Source organism: Kogia breviceps, chromosome 8, assembly GCF_026419965.1.
Source record: "Kogia breviceps isolate mKogBre1 chromosome 8, mKogBre1 haplotype 1, whole genome shotgun sequence".
Lineage (NCBI taxonomy): Eukaryota > Metazoa > Chordata > Mammalia > Artiodactyla > Physeteridae > Kogia > Kogia breviceps.
In genome coordinates, this window is record NC_081317.1 from 115243519 (window position 1) to 115267765 (window position 24247).

Here is a 24247-nt window from a genome sequence, read left to right on the forward strand (position 1 = left end):
GTTGAAACCTTACTATTTGGCACCAATATTTGAGAACGGTTTTATTCCCACACCCATTTACTCATTTAATTATTTAACCAAGTTTTATTAAAGTCCAACTATGGTCCCAAGTGCTGTTTTAAGTACAGTTGATATAGCAGGAAAAAAATTAAACAGACAGAAATCCATGCCCTCATGGAAATAACATTCTGGAGGACAGAGATAGGCAATTAATTAAATAAGCATCTATCTATCTACCTACCTACCTACCTATGTCATTTTAAATGGTGAGAAATCCCATGGAGAAATTTTTTTTTAATTTCATTAATAATAAAAAATAAAGAGTCACAGGATATGTTAGGATTGCCATTTGAAATAGAACATTTGGAGAAGTCCTCACTGAGGACGTGAGCTGGATAGGGAACCAGGTGGATATCTGGGGAAACAGCCTTCCCGGGAAGGAGCTGCGAGTATAAAGATGGACATGTGTGAGGAGTGTTCAGTGCAGAACCAGGTATCAGAACTGGAGGGGAAAGTGAGGTCAAGAGAAGTTTCCTTGATGTTTTTTGTTTTAGGAGAAAAGTATTATTTTCTTTCTTCTGACGTTAGAAAAATTAAAGGTGAAGGAAGGGCAAGCGGGAATTGCAGAAAGAAGTTCTGTGGATAAGTAGGAGGACACGGAAGCTGTTTCAGGAGTGACCGTATCTGCCTTTCCTGGGAACATAGGCAGTCCCTCCGTAAAAAGTCTAAGAGAAGGTAAAAGTACATGCGTATGGGGAGGTAAATAGACGGGATGGTAAAAGCTTGTGAATTATCTCCCCTGATTGCTTCAATTTTCTCAGAAACTTAGGAAGTGAGGTCATCTGTTACCAGTACAGAGGAAGAGGGTTTGAGTAGATGAAATCTATGTGAAATCAACATACAAAATAGAGAATGGAGCAAAGAGATGGGGTAATGTGACCGCTTGTTAGCATTGGGTCCGCCTGAGAGTAAAAGGTGTGAATGAGCAGACATCCACAGTGAGGTGGTGATGTATCTTTTTCCAGCCACATTCCTCTGCGTTTCCTGTTAGACTCTACATAGTCTCTCTAGATAATAGGAAAGAGCGATTTACTTAATAGCTCTGCCGGAACCACTTGATGTCCCCAAAGAAAAAGCACTATTTCCAGGCAGATTATGGCTTAATCACAGCTTGAATTTGACTGCAAAGCCTCAGGTCAGCGTGTGGTCCAGTGGCTCTGATCTCTGGGGGAAACATGACCATTAACTCTTCTTCCAGGTCTGTGCAGCTTGCAAGCTCAGGTGAAATTTTCAGGATTGTATTTAATTGAATTAAATATGTAACAAATGATATCTCTTCATATATGCGCATTTTAATTTCAAGTTTAATAACTTGGAGAGTGTAGTCTGTTTCATTCCTGGCAAGAACAGTTCTTGAGGTTTTCTTAGAGTCCACACTCACATGATATAGTGAAAAGAGTGATTTCTCAGAACAAAAGCCAAAAACTAGGAGCCAACAGGAATGACAGGAACAGGCATCTCATCTCCAGTCATAAAATAGGAGAGAACACTATGATTTGTAAGTAACATGGATTTATTTCCCATACGTCTATTTCAGACTCAAACTTTTCAATCAGCATCTCTGTATCCATCACTGGGGATGAAGTAAAAAGGTTACCAGGAAGTCCATCACTTAAAACCTGTGTTTTTTGACTGCACAAGCAATTCAAAGCTCTTAAGGAAATAAAGGAGATAAAACATCTTACTTTTAGGGGCTGAAATTTTGAGTAGGGAACCATAAAATAGAAATATTGTTATCTTTCAAGGTTCTCAAATTGCATCATAAGCATTAAATATGCTCCACAACTATTTTAACTTTAATAAGAAATTGCAGTATTTTCCCTCCCCAAGATTTTATTTTTAATGGAAGCGGTAGATGAGGGACGGTGGCTGTCAACAGCCCTTGGTGGGAAAGCTGCCCATTAAGTGAAATTCTTGACAATTGACCACCTGGGATTTTTCCTGATGAATTAGCTTTCTGAAACCTGTGTAATCTCATTGTTTATCCCATATTATCTTGAGGGTAAATACTAATGGGTGCACCTCTCTCTGTGTATATTTTAAGCTAAGTAGCCGTAAACTCATAAAACCTCTTTTTTCTCTTCATTCCCACAAGCTCTAAGGTCAGGAGCACGCCCATCAACTATAATAATATTTCCAGAAGTCACTCACAGTCTAACTTACAAGTTTTTAGACACTGAATGTCTTGACCATGTGATGTACCCTTGGGTCATTTCCATTGTCCTTTTGTTCTAAGGGAAGCTTACGGCTGTATTACCATTCAGCCAAGTAGGACTGTGTCTTTGTGTATTTTCCTATCTGGTTATTCAGAGAGCATAAAGATTGGCATGTGCTTCATTGGAAAGGAGAAAAAAAATGTCTGCAAAATGCTGACACAACATTATGATGCTTATAATCATCAAACTGTAAGGAAATTAAGCCTGTAATAACAATAGTTTTGAATTTTAAATGTTCTGTAATTTATGAATACCTATTATAGAATTAATCTCACACGATCTCAAGTACACTTCAGGAAGCCTGGATAAAGCTGTGAGACAAAAAGCATATAGATATTTTAACCCTTACTTAATTTACAAAGCAAGGTTTTATATAGTTAGGTCTAACTGTTAATGTTTCAGAAGAAATTTGTTGTGATGAATATGAATCCCAAAGTTATTTTCATAAGTGCTTTTTAATAAAAACAATATTATAAAGATTTTATGCTAATACTATAACATCAATTACTTCCAAGCCAATAAAATAATTAGGTTTGCCACATTCGAGCCAATAAAATAATTATATTTTGATATTTATAATTATCATTACAGCAAGCTGTATTCAATGTCAGCTCTTAAATGCTTTTGATTTCATTTAATAGATTAACAAATCTGATAAACCTTAAAAACATTATAATATGTGATGATTTATAGAATACTTAATAGACAACACAATGATTATATCAGAGTGATAGCCATTTCTGTATATAGTATAGGTATTTCTGTATATAGTATAGATATTTCTGTACATTTCCCTGAACTATTCATGAAAGAATGGCATTTAGTATAAAGCTGAATGACAGTTAGTTCTGTGAAAAGTTTGGGTTGACATCTATAGGAAGAAAAATTTAAAAACCAACATTATAAAAAAATGCTTAAAATTTGAACTCCTAGACTCAGCTGTACAGACCTTTTTTCCCCTTCTTTCTCTCTTCCTCCTTCCCTCCCTCCTTCCTTCCCTCCTTCCCTTTTTCCCTCCCTCCCTCCCTCCCTTCCTTCCTTCCTTCCTTCTTTCCTTTCTTCCTTCTTTCCTTTCTTCCTTCCTTGTTTATCCCAGGAGATTGGATATATTTCCCTGTGCTATACAGTAGGACATTAGTGTTTATCAATTCTAAATGAATAGTTTGCATCTACCATCCCCAAGTTACCAATCCATCCCTCTCCTTCCCCCACACATCCCCTTGGCAACCACAAGTTGATCCCTATGTCTGTAAAGTCTGTTTCTCTTTTGTAGATAGGTTCATTTGTGCCATATTTTAGATTCCACATGTAAGAGATATCATATGGTATTTGTCTCTCTGATTTACTTCTCTTAGTATGATAATCTCTCTAGTTGTATCCATGCTGCTGCAAATGGCATTATTTTGTTCATTTTTATGGCTGAGTAGTATTCCATTGTATATATGTACCACATCTTCTTTATGCATTCATCTGTCAATGGACATTTAGGTTGTTTCCAAGTTTTGGCTATTGTGAATAGTGCTGCCATGAACATAGGGGTGCATGTATCTTTTTGAATTATAGTTTTGTCCAGGTATATGCCCAGGAGTGGGATTGCTGGATCATATGGTGATTCTGTTTTTAGTTTGCTGAGGAACCTCCATACTGTTTTCCATAGTGGTTACACCAACTTACATTCCCACCAACAGTGTAGGAAGACTCCCTTTTCTCCACACCTCCTCCAGTATTTGTTATTTGTTAACTTTTTAATGATGGCCATTCTGACCAGTGTGAGGAGGTACCTCATTGCAGTTTTGTTTTGCATTTCTCTAATAATTAGTGATTTTGAGCATCTTTTCAGCTCGCTACTGGCCATCTGTATGTCCTCTTTGGAGAAATGTCTGTTAAGGTCTTCTGTCCATTTTTTGAGTGTGTTGATATTTTTTGGTGTTGAGTTGTATGAGTTGTTTGTATATTTTGGAGGTTAAGCCCTTGTTGGTTGCATCATTTGCAAGTATTTTCCCCCATTCCGTAGGTTGTCTTTTTTTTTTTTTTTTTTATGGTTTCCCTTGCTGTGCAAAAGCTTGTAAGTTTGATTAGGTCCCATTTGTTTATTTTTGTTTTTATTTCTATTGCATTGGAAGACAAGCCTAAGAAAACATTGGTACAATTTATGACAGAGAATGTTTTGCCCATGCTCTCTTCTAGGAGTTTTATGGTGTCATATCTTATGTTCAAGTCTTTAAGCCATTTTGAGTTTATTTTTGTATATGGTGTGAGGGTGTGTTCTAACTTCATTGATTTACATGCAGCTGTTCAACTTTCCCAGCACCACTTGCTGGAAAAGACTTTTTCCCATTTTATATTCTTGCCTCCTTTGTCAAATATTAATTGACTGTAGTTGTGTGGATTTATTTCTGGCTTCTCTATTCTGTTCCATTGATCCATATGTCTGTTTTTGTAACAGTACCGCACTGTTTTGATTACTGCAGCTTTGTAGGATTGTCTGAAGTCTGGAAGAGTTATACCTCCTGCTTTGTTTTTCTTCCTCAGGTTTGCTTTGGCAATTCTGGGTCTTTTATGTTTCCATATAAATTTTTGGATTATTTGTTGTAGTTCTGTGAAAAATGTCATGTGTAATTTGATAGGCATCACATTAAATCTGTAGATTGCTTTGGGGAGTATTGCTATTTTAACAATATTAATTCTTTCAAACCAAGAGTTTGATATATCATTCCATTTCTTTGTCTCTTTAATTTCCTTTATTAATGTTTTATAGTTCTCAGCGTGTGTCTTTCACCTTCTTGGTCAGGTTTATTCCTAGGTTTTTTTTTTTTTTTTGGTGCAATTTTAATAGGTATTGTTTTTTACATTCCCTTTCTGATATTTCATTTTTAGTGTAAAGAAATGCAGCCAATTTCTGAATGTTAATCTTGTATCCTGCTACTTTGCTGAATTCATTTATTAGATCTAGTAGTTTGTATGGAGTCCTTAGGGTTTTCTATATATAGTATTATGTCATCTGCATATAGTGACAATTTTACCTCATCCTTTCTAATCTGGATACCTTTTATTTCTTTTCTTCTCTGATTGCTGTGGCTAGGACTTCCAATATTATGTTGAATAGAACTGGTGACAGTGGGCATCCTTGTCTTGTTCGAGTTTTTAGTGGGAATGCTTTCAGCTTTTCACCATTGAGTATTATATTGTTTGTCATAAATAGATTTTATTATGTTGAGCTATGTTCTCTGAAAGCATAGATATTCTTTCACTTGCTTTGAGAAGGAGTGAATTAATGATTCCTGTTAGGGGACAAAATATTGATAGATAAACCTCTTTAAATTGAGTTTTAAGAGAAGGCTGACATATACTGTATTAATGATTACATGATGGTTATCATTTTTACCAAAAAAAAATAAATCCCTTATTTATGGTATAATCATAACTTAATTTAATTAAAAAACTAAAAATACCCCAGTAGCTTATAAGCAGTTTTTTTTTTTTTACAGGAAAGTTCTTTGTTTTTTAAACTAATTTAATTATTTATTATTTTATTTTTGGCCGCATTGGGTCTTCATTGCTGCATACAGGCTTTCTCTAGTTGCCATGAGTGGGAGCTACTCTTCGTTTCAGCGCACATGCTTTTCATTGTGGTGTCTTCTTGTTGCGGATCATGGGCTCTAGGTGTGATGGCTTCAGTAGTTGTGGCACATCGGCTCAGCAGTTGTGGCTTGCAGGCTCTAGAGTGCAGGCTTAGTAGTTGTGGTGCACGGGCTTAGTTGCTTCATGGCATGTGGGGTCTTCCCAGACCAGGGATCAAACTCATGACTCCTGCATTGGCAGGAGGATTCTTAACCACTGTGCCACCAGGGAAGCCCCCACAGGAAAGTTTTATTTATTTTTATATATAGTTGAAACTTTACTTTCAAAAACTGTAGTAGTCTTTAGAATGATATTTATTCCTTAGACCAATGGTTTTCTAAATTTTTGCAGTCAGAAATTTTTTATGCTCTTAAAAATCAATGTGGAATCCAAAGAGATTTTATTGTGACTTCTACCTTGGTATATTTACCATACTAGAAATTAAAAGTGAGAACTGAGAAATTGACTAATTATTTATTATTTAATAGTTATTTAAAATAATAAGCAAATTTTATGTTAAATAATATGTGCTTTATAAAACGTCCAGTATCTTTAATGATTGAAATAATGGAAGCCAACTGGATTGTCATACCTGCTTCTGCATTCAGTTTGTTGTGATATCACACATTATGTAGTTTCTTAAAAGTTACACTGCACTCTCTTGTACAGATGAGAGTTTAAATACAAAGTAATGCAATATGACTTATATGCCTTCTTTGAAAACTGAGACTCTCATTCCTTTGTATCTCCTCTGTGACCTATCTAAAATACACATGCATTTAGGTAGTAATATACACAGTTTGAGGTTTCTGCAGCATAGAATGTTTACACCCAAACATAACACTAAAGAAAATTATCAAACTGCAAGGGAATAGACCAAGAGAAGTAGAATAAAAAAGAGAGGACTACAAAAACAAACAGGAAACAATTAACAAAAAGGGCAATAAATACATACCTATCAATAATCACTTTAAATATAAATGGACTAAATGCTTCAATCAAAGATATAGGGTGGCTGAATGGGTACAAACTACCCATCAGTAAGTTGCTTCCACGAGCCTCATTGCAGATGTAAAGACACACACTGAAAGTAATGTCATGGAAAACATCCAATGCTAATGGAAACAGAAAGAAAGCGGATGTAGCAATACTTATATGAGACAAAATGGACTTAAAAAAAAAAACTACAACAAAAGACAAAGAAGGACAAAAACAAACTACAACAAAAGACAAAGAGGGCATTACATAGTAATGAAAGGGTCAATCCTACAAGAGGATATAACATTTATAAATATATATGCACTAAACGTAGAAGCATGTGAATATATACAGGAAGTATTAACAGACATAAAGGGAGAAATTGAGAGTAATACAGTAATATTAGGGGACTTTAACACCCCACTTACATCAATGGACAGACCATCCAGATGGAAAGTCAATAGGGAAACATTAGCCTTAAAGGACATATTAAAGCAGATGAATTTAATAAAAATATATGTATATAGACTATTCCATCCCAAATCTGCAGAATATGCATTCTTTCCAAGTGCACATGAAAAGTTCTCCAGGGTGGATCACATGTTAACCCACATAGCAGGTCTTTTCAATTTAAGAAAATTGAAATCATATCAAGCATTTTTTCTGACAACAACAGTGTGAAAAAATCATTAACAAGAAGAAAACTGGAAAAAAAATCAAGCATGTGAAGACTTAACAAGATGCTACTAAATCAATAGGTCAATGAAGACATCAAAGAGGAAATCGAAAATAACTTGAGATAAGTAAAAATGAACATATAATTTTCCAAAATCTGTGCTATTCAACAAGAGCAGTGTAAGAGAGAAGTTTGTAGTGATAGGAGTGTACCATAAGAAACAAGAAAAATCTCAGATAAACAATCTAACTCCACACCTCAAGGAACTAGAAAAACAGAAAAACCCAAGGTAGTAAAGGAAGGAAGTAATAAAGATCAGAGTGAAAATAAGTGAAATAGAGACTAAAAGAACAACAGAAAAGATCAATGAAACAAAGAGCTGGTTCTTTGAAAAAGTAAACAAAATTGATAAGTCTTTAGCCAGATTCATCAGAAAAAGAGAGGGTCCAAATAAACAAAATTAGAAAGGAAAGAGGAAAGGTTACAGTCAATACCACAGAAATACAAAGAACCATAAGAGACTACTATGAAAAATTATACACCAACTAATGACCTAGAAGAAATGGATAAATTAGTAGAAGTATACAGTCTTCTAAGACTGAATCAGGAAATTTCCAGAATGTTGTTTTTGTTTGCAACTATACATGGATCCATGAAACACTTTGGCCTGCTCAGTGCAGTCCTGGACCAAGACAATAGGGCCTTATTTAATAACTAGTGCCATAGCCATTGTATTATCAGTGTAGTGATTAACTAGTCTTTTGTAATCAGAGTATCTAACTTTCCATACAGAATACTGGACATCATCCAACATAGTATATCACAAGAAGTATTATTAAATAAATAATGTAGTGCTGACTCTCTGATTTTGAAAGGAAATTGAAATATTCCCTCCATTAACACAATTTGAGTTTTAGGCTTTTCTGAAATTGTGTGACATTCCAGAAAATTCTTAAGTAGGTTAAATATAATCTTGAATGCTTATAAAATATGTTATAGAATTAAAGTAAAAAAAGTTAAGTCATGTATCGTATAAAAATCTATTTAATATCTCATTAACTTTCATGAGGTTTTAATTGGTTTGTGGTCCTTAGGATTTTTTTAAATATTAAACAAATTATTATACAGTAAAAATTACCTTTTTGATGTAAAGTTCTTTGCATAGATTTGTGTAACCACCACTCTGATTATGTTGGTCCCACTATCTCATGCATGATATTCCTTTATATTTATATTCTACCCCCACTCAAAATCCTGGCAAACACTCTATCCCAGAGTTTATCTTCAGAAGGTCATATAGGTGGGATGGTACATTCTAATCTTCTCTTACTCAGCGTCATGATTTTGAAATGTTCCCAAGCTCTTGTGTTCATCAATGGTCCATCCTTTTGTATTACTGCATAGTACTCAATTATATGATATAGCACAGTCTGTTTCTTTATTAACTGGTCCAAGTACATTTAGGTTGTTTCCAGTTTCTGATGGTTCTTATCAAAGGTGCTATAAACATTCATATACAGGTATTTGTGTGAACATAAGTTTTATTTCTCTAGGGTAAATATATAGGGGTGAGATTTTTTGTCGTACTTCTTCAGTAGTTTGATTATGTGCCAGCTGTTTAACTCTGATATGTCTAGGTGCTGATTTCCAGGGTTTATTCTGTTTGAGTTTCCCTGAGTATCTGCACATTGATCTATTTCACCAAACTTGGGAAGTTTCAGCTATTATCTTTTCAAATATTTTTCTACACCCTTTTTCCTCTGCTAGGGGTTTAATTACACAATGGTTAGACCTTTGTTATAGTTCCATGCCTCCCTAAAACTTTTTATTTTTAACTTATTTTTTTGTTGTTCAGACAGGATAATTTCTGCTAATTATCTTCAAGTTCACAGACTCTTCTCGGTCACCTACATTCTACTCTTCAACTAGTGAGGGTTATATTTTTGTTACTGTCTTTTTCATTTCTAAAATTTCCATTCTTTCTTCTTTATAGCTTCTATTATTTTGCATAACGTTCTATCTGTTTCAAGAGCTTTAATGATTGCTTGTTAGAGTATTTGTACAAGCATTCTTTTAAACTATTTTTTCAGATAATTTTAACTTTGTTACCTTTGGGTTAACATCGGTTGATTGTCATTTCCACATAAGATTTTTCTGGTTCTTATTATGCCACATATCTTGGACGTTTTGCACATTATATCTTTTTAGTTAAATCCTGTGAAGAATGTTGATATGTTTGAATTAGCAGACAATTAGTTCAGGCCACAAAGGCCAGCCTACCTTCTGTGGGCTGCAGTCCCAATGTGAGTTTAGTGGCAGCCTTTGCCATGTGCTTGGATCTGTCCTAGCTGTCTACCAGCCAGTCTGGAACCTGGGCAGCGGTCTGCCTGTTAGTTAGTTCTCCACACCTTTGATGTGCTGATTAGCATCAGATATACCCTTGGAGGTGAGCTCATAAGTTGTATAAATTCTTGAAGCTCCTCCATCTCTGTGATCTCTCCCTGGCACCTTCTGTAACACAAGAACTTCCCCTATTCTGTCTTCAGCCAGAAACCTAGGGTTTATTTGCCTGATTCTGCTCTACGTTTCTATGACTATGCCCTCTTCTGGGAACAAGCAGCAAAAAGATAGAAAGAGAGAGAAAGAGGAAAAAATAAGTAAAGCAGTGGCATTTCATGATGCAGAGAGAAGGAGACCCCAGCCTCAGAGCCTGGCTCCTGGGTGCTCCTGTCATGAGATTGCTTAGGGGCTAAGATACAATTAACAAAAAAGAAAGATAGGAAAAGGAAACAGATGGGTATTTCTGCACTGTGTCCAAGCATCAGGAATTCCCATTCCTGCTCCTGCAGCTAGAATGGAGAGGCTGCTCCTGGAACCCCTTCTCTGTCAGGTACCAGGGTGTCTGTGTTCAGGCTAAGGACAGCAGAAGGGAAGTAAGTGACAACTTCATGGCCACTTTGTACTTTGCATGCTTTACTCCAGTTCACCTGCTACTATTTAAGAGTCCTCCCATAGCTACTCCACATACTCTGTCCACATTCCACAACTGACTTCAGTAGGACAGACAGAGGGACCGTACTTACTATCTCCTACCCCGAGCTGGAACTATTGTTTTCTCAAATAAACAATTTCTTACTATAAGATTTAGAGGCATAGCTATTAACAAAATGAATATATTCAAAGCATAGGATGTCGGACAGTAATGAAAGCATGATAAGTTGGCAATGGCTGTCACAGTTTCCCTCCCTATTTATAGAGGTGTTAAAACAAGTAAGGTTTTAATGTTGAAGAGAGTTTGGGACTTTCATGTATTAAATACACACACACACACACACACACACACACCCTTTTACAGGGACAAGTGAAATTTTGCTCTATCTCACTGTTTTGCTGAAAGCCTTACTTTCCGTTTCAAGGTTCATAGGATTGGCTGGCAAAATAACCACTCCACACTCCATTAAACAAGAACTTAGAGTTTGTTGAATTGATGAAGATTACAGTATATTAATTACAAAAAAGAATAGTATAACTGACTAAGAGAATAGTAAAGGCAGAGGTTTATACATCACCGAACTGGGGAAACACCTACATCCAGATCCAAGCAGCGCCGGGAAGCCCCTGGAACAGCAATCTGGAGTCGCAGTTGGGAAGGTGCCAGGCGGTACGTCCACCCCACGGGTGAGGCTTCGGTTTGCCACTCGAGGGAGCCCAGCTTTTAGCACCAGGCCGCAGGCTAATAACAATCAGCCTACGTGCAAGTTTGCAGCTCTGGTTGTTGTCATAAATGCCTTGGTCTTAACTCGTAAGTCTTGGAATGTTCTTGATCCCCGGGGCTGGCCAGACCCTCAAGGTGCAAGAAGTCTCATGACTTACTCCCCATCTTATCTAATGGTTTACAGTGTGTGCTGGCACCACCCCTGCTGACCTGGGTGTAGCTCAGCAGTTTAGCATGCAGCCAGTTTTAAGGTCATTGTCGGGTCAGAGAGAGGCCTGCTGCCGCCTCTGAAGCCTGAACAAGACTGCTTCACTAGCTTCCCCTACCCTCACATGCTGCAATTGTTGCATATGCCTTTTGTCTTTCTACGAAACAAGTGGAATAATGAAAATAAATATAGTTCTTAAAACCACAAATGTTAAAAATTCTCTATATAATGATTTATTTTTCATGCGTTGTGAACAGTGAGAATGTTTAGAAAATATTTCCCATTTTTGAAATGTAAAAAGATGTAGGAAAATGCAGTTATTACTATTCTGGTATGCCTTCGGATGTAACAGTTTAGTTGTAGCAGGTCAGAGATGCTGCTGCCCCACCGTGTCTATAGCCACAGCTCCTGTGGGCATTGACTGAGGATGGAAAGCAAAGACATAGTGATTCTAGCAGTGGCAAGTGCTTTGTAACATCACTTGATAGACAAAAGTACAGCAGGAAAAATCTGGCTCCAAAACTCCTAAGAGTTCATCTATTGAGCCTAACCTGCATTCTAGAACTCTTGCTGTAAAGGCATCTAGAGCATGAAATTTTGAGTTTCCCATTTTTAGTTTTATAGGAGGGGAAGTAGAAGAGGTCGGAAATTGATATAAAGTATTAATCAACATATCCAGCACACATGGGATATTTATTTTTCTACAAATGTCTATTTACTTAACTCTGATATGAATTTAGTTGAAGACGTCTGGATAATTTGTATTTGTTTAGTAATGCCTTCAAGTACCACTACTCTTGAGAACCTGTTTTATGCTCAATGTAGGAACTCTCACTTTGTTATCTAATGTCAAATATTTTATGTCTTCCAGCTAAGTGGAAAGGAGTATCTTAAATTGCTCAAGCAAGAAAATATGTATAGGACTATAAAATAATAAATCAAATTATTTATTACATAACCATATAAATTATATGAACTATATAAATTATATAAAATTTAATATATATAGTTTTATATATAATGTGACAGAGAAAATACTGACTATATCTACTACACTTGTGTAAATATGTCAGATGTAGTATAATATAACGGGTGTTAGAAACGTTGACTACTAAACACATATTTTTAGAGTATAGATAAATAGGACAAATATGGCTTTTCTAGTGTTTAAGCCAAATGATGGTAGGGTTCACTGCATCTAAACTGCTTGAAGACATTTTCCAGTTTTTAGATATTAACATAAAATTCAAGTGTGTTATTAATACAGATAAAATAATTCATGTTTTGTATAAAGTGAATTCTGCACATCATTTTAGTTACATTTTCTAATTTGACAGTCACAAGTACCCTGTAAAACAGGTAAACCGCACTTATTGTCTTGGTTTGCTATGACTCAGAGAACTTTTAAGACTTGCCTAAATTCACACAGGGATGATGGGTAAATCTGGGCCTAAAAGTCAGGTCTGCTGATTTGTAACCCACTGCACTTTTTATAAAACTATCATCAATTCAGTAAGATACTGTCTTTCTGGACTGTATCCTTAATGCATATTATTTAATTTTAACTGCTCAATATATTTGGTGAATTGTGACATTGGTTCTAACTTCCACTATGAATTATCTTTACAGATTCTTCATTATAAACCAAGTATCTATGTTAGACTATCACCATAGGTTTGACTTATTAACATATGCACTAAATATTGTCTACTAACTATAACATCAAAATGCTTATTTGTAATATATGTACACATATACGTGTAAATATGTGTGTTGTGCATAGTATAAGATATTCATACACATACAGGCATACCTCATTTTATTGTGCTTCACAGATACTGTGTTTTTTACAAATTCAAGATTTGTGTCAACCCTGTGACGAGCAAGTCTACTGGTGCCATTTTTCCAACACATTTGCTCATGTCCTGTCCCTTTGTCACATTTTGGTAATTCTTGCAATATCTCAAACCTTTTCATTATAATTATTTTAGTTATGGTATCTGTGATTAGTGATCCTTGATGTTACTAATGTAATTGTTTGGGGGGGTGGGCACCACAAGCTACACCCATAAAAGCAAACTTAATAAACGTGTGTATTCTGACTACTCCACTTACTGGCTGTTCCCCTGTCTTTCTCACTCTCCTTGGGCCTCCCTATTCCCTGAGACTCAACAGTATTATAATTAGGCCAATTAATAACCCTACAATGGTCTCTAAGTGTTCAAATGATTAAAGGAGTCCCACGTCTCTCACTTTAAATAAAAAGTTAGCAATGATTAAGCTTAGTGAGAAAGGAATATTGAAAGCCAAGATAGGCTGAAAGCTAGGCTTCTTATACCAAACAGTTAGCCAAGCTCTGAATGCAAAGGAGAAGCCCTTGAAGGAAATTAAAAGTGCTGCTCCAGTGAATATATGATTGATAAGAAATCAAAACAGTCTTGTTGCTGATATGGAGAAAGTTTTAGTGGTCTGGATAGGAAATCAAACCAGCCACGACATTCCCTTAAACCAAAGCCTAATCCAGAGAAAGGACCTAACTCTCTTGAATTCTATGAAGGTTGACAGAAGGGAGGAAGCTGCAGGAGAAAAGTCTGAAACTAGCAGAGGATGATTCATGAGGTTTGGAAAGAAGCCATCTGTCTCCATAACATAAAAATGCATGATGCAGCAGCAAATGCTGTTGTAGAAACTGCCACAGGTTATCCAGAAGATCTAGCTAAGATAATTAATGAAGATAATTAACTGAGCAACAGATTTTCAGTGTAGACAAACAGCCTTCTGTTGGAAGAAGATGCCATCTTGGACTTTCATAGCTAGAGAAGAGAAGTCAATGCCTGGCTTCAAAGCTCAAAGAACTGGCTGGCTCTCTTGTTAGGGGTTAATGCAGCTGGTGACTTTAAGTTGAGGCCAATGTTCATTTACCATTCGGAAAATCCTAGGGCCCTTGAGAGTTATCTAAATCTACTTTGCCTGTCCTCTATAAATGGAACAACAAAGTCTGCATGACAGCATGTTTGTTTACAACATGGTTTACTGAATACTTTCAGCCCACTGTTGAGACCTACTGCTCAGAAAAAGAGAAAAAAAAGATTCCTCTCATAATATTACTGCTCATTGACAATGCATCTGGTCACCCATCGTCTGATGGAGATGGACAATGAAATTAATGTTGTTTTCATGCCTGTTAACACAGCATCCATTCTGCAGTCCACGGATCAAGGAGTAATTATGACTTTCAAGTCCTATTACAGTAAGTCCCCTACATAGAAAGAGTTCTGTTCCGAGAGAGCGTTCGTAAGTCCAGTTTGTTCATAAGTCCAGCGAAGTTAGCCTAGGTACCCAAATAACACAATCGGCTATATAGCACTGTACTGTAATAGGCTTATAATACTTTTCACACAAATAATACATAAAACAAACACAAAAAGTAAAGAAAATTTTTTTTTTTTTTTTTTTGGTACGCGGGCCTCTCACTGTTGCGGCCTCTCCCGCTGCGGAGCACAGGCTCTGGACGCACAGGCTCAGTGGCCATGGCTCACGGGCCCAGCCGCTCCACAGCACGTGGGATCTTCCCAGAACGGGGCACGAACCCGTGTCCCCTGCATCGGCAGGTGGACTCTCAACCACTGCCCCACCAGGGAGGCCCAAGAAAACATTTTTAATATTACAGTACAGTACCTTGAAAAATACAGTAGTACAGTACAACAGCTGGCACTTCTTAGCAGTACCAGTTACATCACCGCTGCCTTTACACTTGCTTCTGGACATCCTGGGATTGAAATAAAGATACTGTACTACGGTACTCTATACAGTCCTGCACAGTAAAGTACACAAAAGCACAACCACTTGTAGAGGATGCACTCACGTGACAATGTTTGCCAGACACGTGAACTAACTTATGTGATTGGACCTACTAGAGAATGTATATATGAACATATATACACTACCAAATGTAAAATAGATAGTTAGTGGGAAGCAGCCACATAGCACAGGGAGATCAGTTCGGTGCTTTGTGACCACGTAGAGGGGTGGGATAGGGAGGGTGGGAGGGAGGGAGACGCAAGAGAGAGGGGATATGGGGACATATGTATACGTATAGCTGATTCACTTTGTTATAAAGCAGAAACTAACACACCATTGTAAAGCAATTATACTCCAATAAAAATGTTAAAAATAAAAGAAACAATGGGAATGGATTGAAGTGAGGTGAAAACTGCAATATTGTTTCATGAGGTTGGGTGAGAAATCAGATGAACTGCGGCATATGACCGGATACTAATTTCAATGCTTTGCCCTACTTTTGGCATTTTTGTCACTGTATTACATCTTCCTGTAGCATTCTATTTAGCAATCTATGCATTTGTATGTACTACAGATGAAAATGATACTTAGAAGTGAAGCATTATGGCTAGATAACCAATAGCTTTTGGTTAAAAGAAAAAGGGAATAATCTGTCCATTTAACTTCTGATTTTTTCTCTAATTCTCACATTATCCTGAGTAAGCCGTGATTAAGTTCTATTGATTATTTTATAACTATTCTTTCAAAAACATCAGGTACCCTAAATGGATCGTTAGAGCACATGTGTTATTATTTGTCATTATTGTTCTTTTTATTTCTTCTCATAAATGGTTTTATTCTAAGGACTGAACCACTCTTTATCCTCAGGCTTGGCCTGCAAAGATCTGTAATGCTGTCTGTGTTTCAACACAGTGGAAACTCAATTGCCAATAAAGATATATGTTATTCTTTTTTATTATTCTTTTTTCCAAGTTTATTGAGATATAATTGACATAATATTGTGTAAGATTCAGGTTTACAACGTGTTGATTTGTTTCACTTATACATTGCAAGGTGATTACCGCCTTAGTGTGAGCTAACATCTTCATCTCATAATTACCATTTCTTTTTGGGTGGTGAGAACATTTAAGATCTACTCTCTTAACTTTTGATCATTTAACACAGTATTATTAACTATAATCACCATTAGATCCCCAAAACGCATTCATCTTATAACTGAAAGTTTATAACTTTTGACCAACATCTCCTCATTTTTATTATTCTTAAGTAGCAAATTATCTTTAATGAAATAGACTCTGCATGTATTACTTTAGAATGATCGTATGAGAATACATGTCATAAGGCCTTTACAGCTGCAAAACTCCGCAATATTCCTAGCGTTTGAAAGTTTAATTGTGCTTTAAACATGGTTCTCACTTCAAACACACCTATTCTCTCTCTGTCACTTTGTTTCTATTTATTTTGTTTATTTGTCCCAGATGCCAACAGAATATTATTTAATATACTGCTGTGAATTAGCTTCCCATTCCCTTTTATTCTCACTGTTTTGCTAGTGGATGGTAGTCACTGGATTTCATACACTTGTTGCTGTTTGACATCACAAATCTGAGAATGATAATAATAGTCATCACAATTATATGAACACTGCTAACTTTTACCCCAAATATTCTATACAGATCTATCATTCTTGGTCTGTATGTCTGCAAGTATGTTCATAGAAGCAGGTGCCAACAAAATGAACAGTTACAAGATTGATGTCATGGTAAACTGGATAGTGGGGTTTATGTACAAGGTTAGTCAATAAGACCAAATTAACAAGTAGTGTCCAGAAACAGGCCTACACACATATAGTTATCTGATTTGATGACAAAGGAGTCAGTGCAAAGGGTGCTTTTATCTATTGGCAAAATGAGAAAAATGAATATTTAATCCTAACCCTTTGTATATCCTCATGCCACATACAAAGGTAATACTGGATGGATTATAAATATTAAAGTAATATTAATATTTTTGAAAATTAAGGAAAACATAAGAGAACACTTTTATTTTGGAAAAGTAATAATTTCTTAAAAGTTTCCTGAAACTATTAACTGTAAATAAAGACAAAAGTTAAATTAGAATCTATTAAGGAAAAATTATTTGTATCCTCAAAAGATATTAAGAGAGTAAAAAGGCAAGTCTCAGAGTGGAATAAAATACTATCAGTCCATATGCATAACAATATTTGTATTCAGAGTATAGAAATAATTTCTAAAAGTCAATCAGAATAGGGCAGACTAGCAAATAGAAAAATTGATAATTGTATTTTCCAGGGAGAATATCCAAATGCCAATAAATATCTGAAAAGTTACTTTGTTAGTCTCCAAGGAAATACAAATCGATCCCAATAGGCAACGATTACAATAGAAGGAAAAAAGGACCAAACGTTGGCAAAGGCAGAGAACAACTAGTCCTCTCATCCGTTTCTAGCATGGCTGAACTTTTATGTAACCACCGGGAAAGCTCTGTGTACTTAAACTGAGCATATGCCTAAGGTGTGACCTAGGAATCCCATCCCAACATATATATTCAAAAGAAATACATACGCATCTTCACCAAAAGACATGGGCAAAACTATTCTGCGAGGATTCTTCTCAATAGCTCCAAACCGAGTTACCAGAATGCCTATCAACTATGAAATAGATACATAAAAATAAACTGTTGAATATTCACGTATTAGAATAATATAAAGAAATGAGAATGAACAGACTATAACTAAATGATTCAATATGGAAAATATTATCTGGTAAGATTTTATTTTTATAAATGTTATTAACGTTCAAAACTAAAATGTGTTGGAAGTCAGACTAGGGATTACATTTGGCGGGGGAGGGTGGCAGTGACTTGAAGGAAATGCCCAGTGGACTCTGGGGTTTTGCTAATGTTCTGTTTCTTAAACCCAGTGTTGGTGACAAGACTGTGTTCAATCTGTGAAATTCATTAAGGCTTACACTTGTGATCTGTCTTATTTTCTGCACTTACATATCAATTAAAAATTTAAAGAGAAATGTACATTTTAATGACTTCTAGTGGATATTCACTCTCCAGTTAATGATGGCCCCTTTTTCTCCTTATTGTCTAATTTCCATCAGCTTCACAGGTTGATAGCAGTAGCCAGACACCCGATGTTACTGAATTTTTAGTCTGTACTAGAATCTGCAAAGTGTATAAACTGCTTCTGTCACTCAAAATAAATTCCAGTGAATTAAATTTTCAATTATTTTCAAGGGTAGGAGTTGACATTATGGAGTAGTTTTCTAATCTCCTTTTCCTGTGGTTGTCACAACAGTTATATGGTACTTGCTTTGCTTCCCACAAATAATTACATTGGTAAAATTATAGAATGACAAAGCAAAGTATTAATGAGTTGTTATGAGGACAATAGGTTTTTGAGCTCTCAAAGACAAACATGCTTTACTTTCATGTTTAAATGTTGCGTGTGTGTGTGTGATGATTTATGATTGCTGTTTGCTTTAATCCAACGAATACTGAGTGCTGGCATATAATTTTATCTAACATGCTTTACTAATACATTTCAAAGGACGGCCCATTTCCTTTCTGGCAGATATTGATGGTTTAAACTCCTAACTTTCAATTAAATAAAGAAATATATCTTCACTCTGTCTTTTAAAAAGTGATTGCTTCTTTTATGACATGCTGAATGCCTGAGGTTTGATAGGAGTAGGACCCATATTTTATTTCCCCATAAACTAGTAAATATAGCAAATATTCTTCCTATTCTTTAGTTGCCTGTAAATCATAAGGCCCTTAATGGCAGTCGGCATGTGAGTGAGTAAAAAAGGTTGATATCCAATTAACACAGGATTTTATAGCTTTAATGAGCCGTAATAAATTTAAATCCCTTCTTTGGCATTTTTAAGGAAAGTGTAATAACAAGCGGAATGAACTAGAGGGAATGTTGCTCCATTGATTCATAATAAATCCTTTCTAAATTATTTGTTTTCAGACAGGAGGAATTTGCTTTGCAATGAAAGCCATAGGTTACTTAAACATTTCTGTCTGCTGTAAAGCCAAATGATAAAACACAAATCCTTATACTATATAAGAAAATCACAGGGTCCAAGCCTGGACTTGCTATTTGATTTGATTTTATTTTTAGGCATTCAATTTGCAGCTGTTTCTTGATTCCCCTTTATTATTTTACTGTCAGTATACAGGATGTTTCGTGTTGTCAAGGTAACATCAGAGATTTTATGAAATGTAACAGTAAAGTTTTAATTACCAAGTAAAATTTTTGCATACAAATTACTGTCTCAGATTCTATCCTTATTTAAAAATGTGTTTGCAAATGATAACATAAAGGGTTTTTTCTTTTGCTGATGTAGATTGATATAAATCATTGCAAGTTATTCCAATATAGCAGTAATTAATTCATCTTTTTGTGTATAATGTAACATTTTGAAATGATAATAGCCAATTACAGTCATTCCATAGATAAGTGATTCTGAAAGCCGTCTAGTGTGTATCTGATTGTAGCATGGCTGAAGTTTCCATAGTTGTTTTATTATTTGAAATGATTGTGGTAATTTTCTCAGATCTCTCTTTCTGCTATTATTCCTCCCATTTAAAATATGCATCATATATATATATATATATATATATATATATAGTGGGAAAAAAAATGGGTCCTTGATTTCTGTTCCAAAACAGAAAAAGAAAATTCATGAACTTTTGGTACTTTTCTGAATGTTACATTTTCCTTCACTTTTGAGAAACTGGAGAATTATGCTACAAAATGCATTCCTAACAAGGCAAATGCCTTTTCCAACCTTCTTATAAGGTGGTATTCTAATTTATTTCCAAAGATACCAAGAGCAAAAAATAGCAACTACTCATGTAAACCTAGTCCATATTTATTTAAACTCATAAAAATTGGTTTTGGGAAATACTGTGGTGTTTGGCTTTTCACACAAAGAAGCTTTGTTCAAATGTACAGGTATTTCAGTTATAGGCACTTTGGAACAACCATAATTAATTACGTATGAATGATGCCTGTCTATCATCACCTATATCATTGCCATTAAATGAGGTGTATGCCCATTAAATGTTTTAATAAGTGAAAAGAAAAAGACTTTTTATCCTATCTCACATATAGCCAAAATTAAGTACATGTGGATTATAGCTCTGAAAGAGAAAATAAGACAATAAAACTTACAATATAAAATATAGAATAGGATCTTAATGAACTTGGAGTAGAAAAAAAAGTTTGAAGGATACCCAAAGAATTATAAGTAAAAGAAAAATAAGGGATAGATTGGATTCCATTGAAATTAAGAATATCTGTTCACCAAAAGATACATGAAGTGAAGAGGTAAAACAGGCAGGAAAAAGGAGAAGTCTCTCTCTAAAGATAGAGAGAGAGATTAGAGGGAGAGATGAGAGAGAGATATCAAGGACTCATATCTTTTGCTCATATCACGGATATAGGAAGACTGTGATAGGCAGAGTCCGATTGAAAATGGACAGAATAAAATAGAAGAAAAAATCAGCCCTGACAGTTCAGCTGCTGTCAGTTGATGGTTATCTCAGTACTGTTAGGTAGGATACAGCATCATCCTGCTAAACATAAACAATTTCACATACCACCACTATCAGATCAGGTCACTCTGTGACAGCACTGAAGTGAGACAAGGACAGGTCCCTTCATAACCACGTCCAGGCACAGAAAGACATAATAAAACAATGCACAGCGCAAAGTGGGTACTGTCCTCTCCCTGCTACCGTGAGTGCCTGCTGATAATTTATTACAAATTAGAAGTTTTGCTGGATTCCATTCCTCCACCTCCTGGATTTCGTCCAGCAGACCAAACCACTAAATTGTCCCTGCTTTACGATCACACCTAGGCCAGAGCAAACTCTCTTCTTGAACACGAAAGGAACTCGGGTCTGACTCCTACGAGGAACCTCTGCAAACCCTGTTTTGTTGAGAAGTCTCTTAGGAGCCTGATGCTCTTACTGCAGCCAGTAAAAATACCCAAGTATGTTTGAGAACAAATGTCTTCCTAGTGATCTTTAGCTACCAGTAATATGCAAGCTGTGCAGAAGGAATAAGCATTTGACAATAAGTATAGGCACACATGATAATATTATTTTGCAGAGAAGTTGAAATAAAACTAAAATGAGGATATCTAAAATGTAAAAAGCCTGACAGTACCAAATGTTGGAGAGGGTGTGTCGTAACTGTTTCCCACATTACTGGTGTAAGCGAAATATGATTTTTTGAATTTAATAAATTTTTGACATTGTGTTTAATTAACATACAGTAGACTGCACATATAGATAGTATACAATTTGATGTTTTCACACACACACGCACAGACACACACACACACACACACACACACACACACACACACACACACACACACGAAACCATCGCCAAATCAAGGTAATGAACATATCCATCCCCAGTTTCCCTCATGCTCTTTTGTCATCCCTCTCTTCCTCTCTTCCCTGCTCCTGGGACCCCAATAACCACTGTTAGGCCTTATAATACTATATATTACTTTGAATTTCCTAAAAGTTTATGAAAATGGAGTCATAGAGTATGAATAGCTTGTTTTTGGTTCCTGTTTATTTCTGTTAGCATAATTATTTTGTAATTTACTGATATCGTTAGACTTAGGCATCACTTTTCATTGCTGCATACTATTCCATTGTATGACTACACCATGGTTTGTTTAACCATTCACCTGCTGATTGGCATTTGGGTTGTTTTCAAGTATTGACTATTACAAATAAAGTTTTTATACACGTTTATGTTAAAGTCTTTGAATGGATATCTGCTTTCATTTATCAGCCTAAGAATGAAATGCCTGGATATATATTTAACTTTAACACACTTCCAAGCTGTTTTCTAAATTTTTTGAACCATGTTCAGTTCCCACCCGCAGTGTGTCCAAGTTCTATTTGCTCCATGACCCTGCAAATATTTGGTGTGCTCATTCAATTTTAGACATTCTAATAGGTGTGTAGTGGTGTCATTGGGATTTTACTTACGTTCCTCTGACAAGACATCAGACATAATTTTGTACACTTATTTGTCAGTCATATATGTTTTTGGTGAATTGTCTATTCAAAACTTGACACAGCCTAAAAATCCATCAACAAGAGAATGAAAAATAATTAGCAATACTTTCGTTCCATGAAAAATAACCTGCTAGTAAAGAATGAACTACTGATACAATAGGGATATATCTCACAGATTTTATGTTAAAAAACAACAACAGCAAATCCAAACTCAGAGGAAAACATACTTGATATGACTTTATGATGCGTAAGAATAGACAAGCTACAGTGATATCAAAGTCATAATAATTCTTCTGGGGAGGTATTTCTGAGGTTATGAAATACTGTATATCTTGATTTGAGTATCATAGGTGTATAAGTGAATATTCTTCAAACTACACCCTTAAGATTGTTGAACAATGTTCTATGTAGTATACACCTCAATTTAAAAGAAAATGGTTTGTGAGATATTCATCATTGATCACCAAGGCAAAATAGTTTCCACTGGCCACTTATTGATGGGTCACCAGGACCGAATTAATGTAACCATCATGCTTTATCATGCAAACATCCCCAAATATATAGGCATTTATTTATTTTTCTGTCTATTTAATTATTTGTTTAAGTTTTTCACCTTCTGTAGATTAAATTCCCAGGACTTATTCATCATATAACTTAAATCTGTACCTTTTGACCCTCTTCACCCATTCCTTACCCCCTGTTTCTGGCAACCACCAATCTGTTCTCTCTACCTATAGTTCATTTTTGTTGGTTTTCTTTTCCTAGTTTTCTGTTTTTAAGATTCTACATATAAGTGAGATCATACCGTATTTGTATTTCTCATACAATATTTGATTTATTTCACTTGGCATAATGCCCTCAAGGTCCATCTATGTTGTCACATATGGCAGTATTTCCTCCTTTTTATGGCTGAATAATATTCCATTTTTTAGATATCACATTTTTTAAAACCATTCATCTGTCGATGGACACTTAGGTTGTTTCCGTATCTTGGCTATTGTAAGCAATGCTGCACTGAAGTTGGCAGTACACATATCTTTACTAGATAGGATTTGGTTTCCCTATAATAAATACCCAAATGTAGAATTGCTGGATCCTATGGTAGATTTATTTTTTCATTTTTCAAAGAACCTCCATACTGTTTTTCATGGTGGATGCACAAATTTACATTCCCACCAACAGTGCACAAGGGTTTCCTTTTTTCCACAACCTCACCAACACTTGTTATTTCTTGTCTTTTTGATAGCCATTCTAACATTGTGGTTTTAATTTGCATTTCCCTGATAATTAGTGATTTTGAGCACCCTTTCATATAGTTGTTGGCCATTTTTACATCATTGGAAAAATGTCTATTCAGATCCTCTGCCCATTTTTAAATCAGATTTTCTTTTCTAGTGAGTCTTATGAATTCTTCATTTACTTAAATATTAACCCCTTATCAGATATATAATTTGTAAACATTTTTTCCCATTCCATAAGTTGCCTTTTTATTTGTCTGGTTGTTTCCTTTGCTGTACAGAAGCATTTTAGTTTGTTATAGTCCCACTTGCTTATTTCTGCTTTTGTTGTCTTTCTTTTGGTGTCGAATGCAAAAAATCATCACCAATACAAATGTCAAAGAGCTTACCTACTATGTTTTCTTCAATGAGTTTTATGGTTTCAGGTATATGTTCAAGTCTTTAATCCATCTGGAGTTGATCTTTGTGTAAGATAGGTGTCCAGCTTCATTCTTTTGCAGGTAGACATCCAGTTTCCCCAGCACCATTTATTGGAGAGACTCTCCTTTTCCCGTTGTGTATTCTTGGCTCCTTTGCCACAGGTTAATTGATCATATATCCATGGGTTTATTTCTGGACTCCCTAATTCTGCTCCACATAAGCATG